General features: G+C 40.5%; 1 protein-coding gene across 7 annotated transcripts in view; it reads right to left on the minus strand.

Moving 5' to 3' along the window:
• LOC139762984 (uncharacterized) overlaps positions 1–8462 on the minus strand; it is a 326805-nt gene extending 318343 nt beyond the window's left edge. For 3 of the 7 annotated variants that reach the window (XM_071688503.1, XM_071688508.1, XM_071688507.1), the window contains exons 1-2: positions 7766–7918; positions 2003–2140 (exon numbers count right to left, since the gene is read on the minus strand). The gene's annotated coding sequence lies outside the window, so the exon portion shown is untranslated. Of the gene's footprint in view, positions 1–2002; positions 2141–7765; positions 7919–8442 lie in introns of those variants that run through there. The other 4 variants (XM_071688491.1, XM_071688478.1, XM_071688490.1 and 1 more) reach the window with 3 other exon arrangements.
• Positions 8463–8736: the final 274 nt, after the last annotated feature.

Here is an 8736-nt window from a genome sequence, read left to right on the forward strand (position 1 = left end):
TCCTGGTAAATTATATGGGAGGGTATTGATTGAGAGGGTGAACGCATGTACAGAGCATTAGATTGGGGAAGAGCAGTGTGGTTTCAGAAGTGGTAGAGGATGTGTGGATCAGGTGTTTGCTTTGAAGAATGTATGTGAGAAATACTTAGAAAAGCAAATGGATTTGTATGTAGCATTTATGGATCTGGAGAAGGCATATGATAGAGTTGATAGAGGTGCTCTGTGGAAGGTATTAAGAATATATGGTGTGGGAGGCAAGTTGTTAGAAGCAGTGAAAAGTTTTTATCGAGGATGTAAGGCATGTGTACGTGTAGGAAGAGAGGAAAGTGATTGGTTCTCAGTGAATGTAGGTTTGCGGCAGGGGTGTGTGATGTCTCCATGGTTGTTTAATTTGTTTATGGATGGGGTTGTTAGGGAGGTGAATGCAAGAGTTTTGGAAAGAGGGGCAAGTATGAAGTCTGTTGTGGATGAGAGAGCTTGGGAAGTGAGTTAGTTGTTGTTTGCTGATGATACAGCGCTGGTGGCTGATTCATGTGAGAAACTGCAGAAGCTGGTGACTGAGTTTGGTAAAGTGTGTGAAAGAAGAAAGTTAAGAGTAAATGTGAATAAGAGCAAGGTTATTAGGTGCACTAGGGTTGAGGGTCAAGTCAACTGAGAAGTAAGTTTGAATGGAGAAAAACTGGAGTAAGTAAAGTGTTTTAGATATCTGGGAGTGGATCTGGCAGCGGATGGAACCATGGAAGCGGAAGTGAATCATAGGGTGGGGGAGGGGGCGAAAGTTCTGGGAGCATTGAAGAATGTGTGGAAGTCGAGAACATTATCTCGGAAAGCAAAAATGGGTATGTTTGAAGGATAGTGGTTCCAACCATGTTATATGGTTGCGAGGCATGGGCTATGGATAGAGTTGTGTGGAGGAGGGTGGATGTGCTGGAAATGAGATGTTTGAGGACAATATGTGGTGTGAGGTGGTTTGATCGAGTAAGTAATAATAGGGTAAGAGAGATGTGTGGTAATAAAAAGAGTGTGGTTAAGAGAGCAGAAAAGGGTGTTTTGAAATGGTTTGGTCACATGGAGAGAATGAGTGAAGAAAGATTGACCAAGAGGATATATGTGACAGAGGTGAAGGGAACGAGGAGAAGTGGGAGACCAAATTGGAGGTGGAAAGATGGAGTGAAAAAGATTTTGAGTGACCAGGGCCTGAACATGCAGCAGGGTGAAAGGTGTGCAAGGCATAGAGTGAATTGGAACCATGTGGTATACCAGGGTTGACGTGCTGTCAATGGATTGAACCAGGGAATGTGAAGTGTCTGGGGTAAACCATGGAAAGTTGTGTGGGGCCTTGATGTGGAAAGGGAACTGTGGTTTCGGTGCATTATTACAAGACAGGTAGAGACTGAGTGTGAACTAGTGTGGCCTTTGTTGTCTTTTCCCAGCGCTACCTTGTGCACATGAGAGGGGAAGGGGTTGTTATTTCATGTGTGGCGGGGTGGCGATGGGAATGAATAAAGGCAGACAGTATGGGGCTGCCAGACTCCCACTTGGTAATGAGAGGTCTAGGTGGCAGGAGGTGACAGCAGTGAAAGTGGTGCCAATCAGTGCTATAATGGCTAAAGACACTTATAACAACTTAGGAGTAGTGTGAGGCCTACCCTGGCTTTATCTGACATCTCCAATAAGGCACTAAATCCAAGTTATCTTACCTCCTCACGTGGATCAATGCCTCTTCAGTGAAAGTGGTGCCAATCAGTGCTATATTGGCTGAAGGCACTCATAACAACTTAACAGTAGTGTGAGGCCTACCCTAGCTTTATCTGACATCTCCAATAAGGCACTAAATCCAAGTTATCTTACCTCCTCACTTGGATCAGTGCCACTTCAGTGAAAGTGGTGCCAATCAGTGCTCTATTGGCTGAGGGCACTCATAACAACTTAACAGTAGTGTGAGGCCTACCCTGGCTTTATCTGACATCTCCAATAAGGCACTAAATCCAAGTTATCTTACCTCCTCACGTGGATCAGTGCCAAACTCAGCTCACGTCACTTCATCCATAAGGCTTTTGGCAGTCTTCATTATGTCTCTGCATTTCTTGGGTGTTTCCTCTACCTTACCAGCAAGAAAAAGACAGCAACATGCAGTCACCTGAAGAAATGCATGAAGATTACTTACTGACGTGTAGATAATTTCTTTCATGTGCGTATGTCACAATAAAAAATATCGTTAATTTTGTAGCCCTACATAAAGAACTGCATTTAAACCATATTTCATTTCAATTCTTTGAAAAGCTGAAAAAAATCAGGACAAACCTAATCACATTCTCATTTCTTGAAGAGAATCTGAAAACATCAATAACAAAAAATATTTGTTCTCCAATTTCTCTAAGATTTCAAGATATGTACCAGATGTAATGATAATCATTTCAGTTTATATGGAAATTATATTTTCATTATATGACATATTTGTATTATTTGTTGCTTTTGTAGCAGGCAATTATATCATATTTCTTTTAAAAGGACTTGTCATGATGCACAAGATTAAGGTGCAATTCTGTACTGTTGGAACAATATTTAGGGAAGCAGTGATGGCTTGCGCAAAAGATGCTTGTGGCATGAGAAGCGTGGGAGGTGGGTTGATTAGAATAGGTAGTGAGTGGTGGGATGAAGAAGTAAGATTAATAGTGAAAGAGAAGAGAGAGGCATTTGGACGATTTTTGCAGGGAAAAAATGCAAATGAGTGGGAGAGGTATAAAAGAAAGAGGCAGGAGGTCAAGAGAAAGGTGCAAGAGGTGAAAAAGAGGGCAAATGAGAGTTGGGGTGAGAGAGTATCATTAAATTTCAGGGAGAATAAAAAGGTGTTTTGGAAGGAGGTAAATAAAGTGCATAAGACAAGGGAGCAAATGGGAACTTCAGTGAAGGGGGCTAATGGGGAGGTGATAACAAGTAGTAGTGATGTGAGAAGGAGATGGAGTGAGTATTTTGAAGGTTTGTTGAATGTGTTTGATGATAGAGTGGCAGATATAGGGTGTTTTGGTCGAGGTGGTGTGCAAAATGAGAGGGTTAGGGAAAATGATTTGGTAAATAGAGAAGAGGTAGTAAAAGCTTCACGGAAGATGAAAGCCGGCAAGGCAGCAGTTTGGATGGTATTGCAGTGGAATTTATTGAAAAAGGGGGTGACTGTATTGTTGACTGGTTGGTAAGGTTATTTAATATATGTATGATTCATGGTGAGGTGCCTGAGGATTGGCGGAATGCGAGCATAGTGCCATTGTACAAAGGCAAAGGGGATAAGAGTGAGTGCTCAAATTACAGAGGTATAAGTTTGTTGAGTATTCCTGGGAAATTATATGGGAGGGTATTGATTGAGAGGGTGAAGGCATGTACAGAGCATCAGATTCGGGAAGAGCAGTGTGGTTTCAGAAGTGGTAGAGGATGTGTGGATCAGGTGTTTGCTTTGAAGAATGTATGTGAGAAATACTTAGAAAAGCAAATGGATTTGTATGTAGCAATTATGGATCTGGAGAAGGCATATGATAGAGTTGATAGAGATGCTCTGTGGAAGGTTTTAAGAATATATGGTGTGGGAGGCAAGTTGTTAGAAGCAGTGAAAAGTTTTTATTGAGGATGTAAGGCATATGTACGTGTAGGAAGAGAGGAAAGTGATTGGTTCTCAGTGAATGTAGGTTTGCGGCAGGGGTGTGTGATGTCTCCATGGTTGTTTAATTTGTTTATGGATAGGGTTGTTAGGGAGGTGAATGCAAGAGTTTTGGAAAGAGGAGCAAGTATGCAGTCTGTTGTGGATGAGAGAGCTTGGGAAGTGTGTCAGTTGTTGTTCGCTGATGATAGAGCGCTGGTGGCTGATTCATGTAAGAAACTGCAGAAGCTGGTGACTGAGTTTGGTAAAGTGTGTGAAAGAAGAAAGTTAAGAGTAAATGTGAATAAGAGCAATGTTATTAGGTACAGTAGGGTTGAAGGTCAAGTCAATTGGGAGGTAAGTTTGAATGGAGAAAAACTGGAGGAAGTAAAGTGTTTTAGATATCTGGGAGTGGATCTGGCAGCGGATGGAACCATGGAAGCGGAAGTGAATCATAGGGTGGGGGAGGGGGCGAAAATTCTGGGAGCTTGAAGAATGTCTGGAAGTCGAGAACATTATCTCGGAAAGCAAAAATGGGTATGTTTGAAGGAATAGTGGTTCCAACAATGTTGTATGGTTGCGAGGCATGGGCTATGGATAGAGTTGTGCGCAGGAGGGTGGATGTGCTGGAAATGAGATGTTTGAGGGCAATATGTGGTGTGAGGTGGTTTGATCGAGTAAGTAATGTAAGGGTAAGAGAGATGTGTGGAAATAAAAAGAGTGTGGTTGAGAGAGCAGAAGAGGGTGTTTTGAAATGGTTTGGTCACATGGAGAGAATGAGTGAGGAAAGATTGACCAAGAGGATATATGTGTCAGAGGTGGAGGGAACGAGGAGAAGTGGGAGACTAAATTGGAGGTGGAAAGATGGAGTGAAAAAGGAGGGTGAAAGGCGTGCAAGGAATAGAGTGAATTGGAACGATGTGGTATACCGGGGTCGACGTGCTGTCAATGGATTGAACCAGGGCATGTGAAGTGTCTGGGGTAAACCATGGAAAGTTCTGTGGGGCCTGGATGTGGAAAGGGAGCTGTGGTTTTAGTGCATTATTACATGACAGCTAGAGACTGAGTGTGAACGAATGGGGCCTTTGGTGTCTTTTCCTAGCGCTACCTCGCACACATGAGGGGGGAGGGGGTTGTTATTCTATGTGTGGCAAGGTGGCGATGGGAACAAATAAAGGCAGACAGTATGAATTATGTACATGTGTATATATGTATATGTCTGTGTGTGTATATATATGTGTACATTGAGATGTATAGGTATGTATATGTACGTGTGTGGATGTGTTTGTATATACATGTGTATGTGGGTGGGTTGGGCATTCTTTCGTCTGTTTCCTTGCGCTACCTCGCTAACGCGGGAGACAGCGACAAAGCAAAATAAATAAATAAATAAATGATTTTGAAAATAAAACACTCAAGTAATGCTCCAAATCACACACTGTAACTCTTACTGTCTTTTCTAAACTTTATGTAGCAGTGAAGAACAAAATCACTCAATATCCAAAGCCACTTTCAATGCGCAGCTAAATGAGTAACTTCCTGTGGTTATAGTCGCTGGGATGGGTTAATATGGAAGCAAGTACACACAATGCTCAGCTTTCCAGCAACTGAATATAAACATGAAACCCAAACAATCACATATCACTGGAAAACATTAAAATTATGATAAATATTAGCTGCTATGTGAAATTAGGTGAAGATTTTATAGATTTTGCTTGATGTGATAAGATCACGAAATATGTCATATTCAATGAAAAAAGTAACAGAAAAAACAGTGTATGCCTTAGTAATGTTCTAAGGAGCTAGTAAAACAATGTTTGGCAAATTTATTTTACAGCCAATCATCAACAATATGGTCTCACAAACTGATAGGCATCTTAAATAGCAATCAAATAAAGTTGAGGAACTATTTCTTCCTTATGAAATGAAGGAAAATCATAAAAGAATAATAAACCAACCAAGAAACATGTGATATAGGCCTGAACTTAATCAGGGGCAAATAAGAAATTTGTGGTGGTACCATAATGGTAACATAACAGCACGTATTTAAAGCAACATGTTGTTGACATTTCCTCAGGCAATGGTGCCACCTTATTGTATATATAATGTTTTGATGATATATATATCAAGAACAAGTCTGTTCAGTTCCACATATCTCTAGTGCTTCTGAAGCTATGCGGAAATGTTTCATTTACTTTATCCCCACATTTTCCATAATCTTCATCGCCCTCCCCACTATTACATATTCATTATCAATCCATTAATCTATGTCACTATGTTTCATCAGTACCCTTCTAAAACACTTGCGCTGGGCATTAACAGCTAACTGACATGCTTTTCTTCCACTTCCATACGTTAGTTCTGTTGCGTGTTTACAAGGTCTATCATTACAAAAGAGTGAGGTACTACGTTTCACACATTAGATTCACGGCACCAATAATCCAAAGCTGTACAATGTAGCAAAACCATCAAGTAAATGTATTTCATTAATATTTGTAAGGTTATCAGGTGGTGGCCTAAATCCAATGGGGGTCGAATGGTACTAATGAGGCTGAGGACAGCGGCCAGTCAGAACCATCGGCATCAACCAAGACAATAGTAAACTTTCATGTCTGTCTACATGAGGTTTTTCAGTCCACATTGGGCAACATAGACAGTACCAGAGAGACTTAGTCTTAGAACAATAAAACCGGAAGGTGTGAAGAAATTTCTCGCTCGAGGGATGAAACTTGACGTCAACTATGGCATAAAGCCCAAATAACGAACTAACCTCAAGGTTCAGTTACAGTCAGCATTGGCCCTCTATGGATCCCCATAGGTATTAGACTGTGTGGTGACTGTTTACTATCAACTTTGTACTGAGTGGTGACTGTTTACTATCGACTTTGTACTGAGTGGTGACTGTTTACTATCAACTTTGTACTGAGTGGTGACTGTTTACTACCGACTTTGTCCTGAGTGGTGACTGTTTACTATCGACTTTGTCCTGTGTGGTGACTGTTTACTATTGACTTTGTACTGAGTGGTGACTGTTTACTATCGACTTTGTCCTGTGTGGTGACTGTTTACTATCGACTTTGTACTGAGTGGTGACTGTTTACTATCGACTTTGTACTGAGTGGTGACTGTTTACTATCGACTTTGTCTAGTGTGGTGACTGTTTACTATCAACTTTGTCCTGAGTGGTGACTGTTTACTATCAACTTTGTCCTGAGTGGTGACTGTTTACTATCAACTTTGTCCTGAGTGGTGACTGTTTACTATCGACTTTGTCCTGAGTGGTGACTGTTTACTATCAACTTTGTCCTGAGTGGTGACTGTTTACTATCAACTTTGTCCTGTGTGGTGACTGTTTACTATCGACTTTGTCCTGAGTGGTGACTGTTTACTATCGACTTTGTCTAGTGTGGTGACTGTTTACTATCAACTTTGTCCTGAGTGGCGACTGTTTACTATCGACTTTGTACTGAGTGGTGACTGTTTACTATCGACTTTGTCCTGAGTGGTGACTGTTTACTATCGACTTTGTCCTGAGTGGTGACTGTTTACTATCGACTTTGTCCTGAGTGGTGACTGTTTACTATCGACTTTGTCTAGTGTGGTGACTGTTTACTATCGACTTTGTCCTGAGTGGCGACTGTTTACTATCGACTTTGTACTGAGTGGTGACTGTTTACTATCGACTTTGTCCTGTGTGGTGACTGTTTACTATCGACTTTGTACTGAGTGGTGACTGTTTACTATCGACTTTATCCTGAGTGGTGACTGTTTACTATCGACTTTGTCCTGTGTGGCGACTGTTTACTATGAGGTGCCGGTCGCACTTGGGGGCCCTTATTCCAAGTCTACATTCACAGGCTCATTTACCTACGAGCGGTTAGTTTAGGGTGGATTTGGACCTGGATGAGCGAAATGGATACAAATTAGAACTCAACTTGATTGCGCTGGGTGACGTGTGGTTATGCCCGATCACTTTATAACGGCCATGGAAGAACGGTGCCTCGTCAAGATGCAAAGACAGAAAACCACGACATCTACATTTCTTTAATAGCCTATGGCTTTAGTTCACTTACTACCTATATATCACATCACTCGCCATGTAATTTGTGTTAAGAAACTGGAAAATAGATCCATTACCTTGGTTATTTTGAGAAGGGGATGAAATTCTCCGGCCAGCCAGCGTGTGTTGTTATGTTTGGGTCAGCTGGCCTTGAACGACGAGCCTAAATTATTTCTTTATTTATATATTACAATGATATAAGAAACCTTCAAAATGTATCTATCAAGATTCTACAGTTTATTTATTATAAGGAAAATTATAAAAACTCCTTTATATGGGTTATTTAGCTTTCGTCTCTTATAAAGGCATTTATTATCTTACCATTGTAGATAAAGATGATTGGTAGTCGTATCCCTCCACCGCTCTCAATACTCTAAAGATATTTCATAAAACGGTGTCAATAATGTTTTTGTTAAAGTAAATAACCATTTTGTAATTGCGTATCTGCTTATGTATTAGTTTATGACAAGTAATGTCTTCGCACGAGCCAAATTCCTTGGTGCTGTCCTCTTTCACAGTTTCATAACTCAATTTATTCCATCCTTACACTCTTCTTACTAGATAATTACTTGTCTAGATTATTCATATCATTTTTTTTATATAAAAGTTCATGATAAGGCTGTGCGCTGTTTATTAAACTGGGTTAGAAGCCTTAAAGATCCCTAGTGGACACATTTATGGCCTCTTATCTATCATCACATCACATCACTCGCTATGTAATTTGTGTTAAGAAACTGGAAAATACATCCTTTACCTTGGTCATTTTGGGAAGGGGATGAAATTCTCCGGCCAGCCAGCGTGTGTTGTTATGTTTGGGTCAGCTGGCCTTGAACGACGAGCCTAAATTATTTTTTTATTTATATATTACAATGATATAATAAACCTTCAAAATGTATCTATCAAGATTCTACAATTTATTTATTATAAGAAAAATTATAAAAAAGTCCTTTATATGGGTTATTTAGCTTCGTCTCTTATTAAGGCATTTACTATCGTACCATTGTAGATAAAGATGATTGGTAGTCGTATCCCTCCGCTGTTTTCAATA

The sequence above is a fragment of the Panulirus ornatus genome, chromosome 45 (assembly GCF_036320965.1).
Source record: "Panulirus ornatus isolate Po-2019 chromosome 45, ASM3632096v1, whole genome shotgun sequence".
Classification (NCBI taxonomy): Eukaryota; Metazoa; Arthropoda; class Malacostraca; order Decapoda; family Palinuridae; genus Panulirus; species Panulirus ornatus.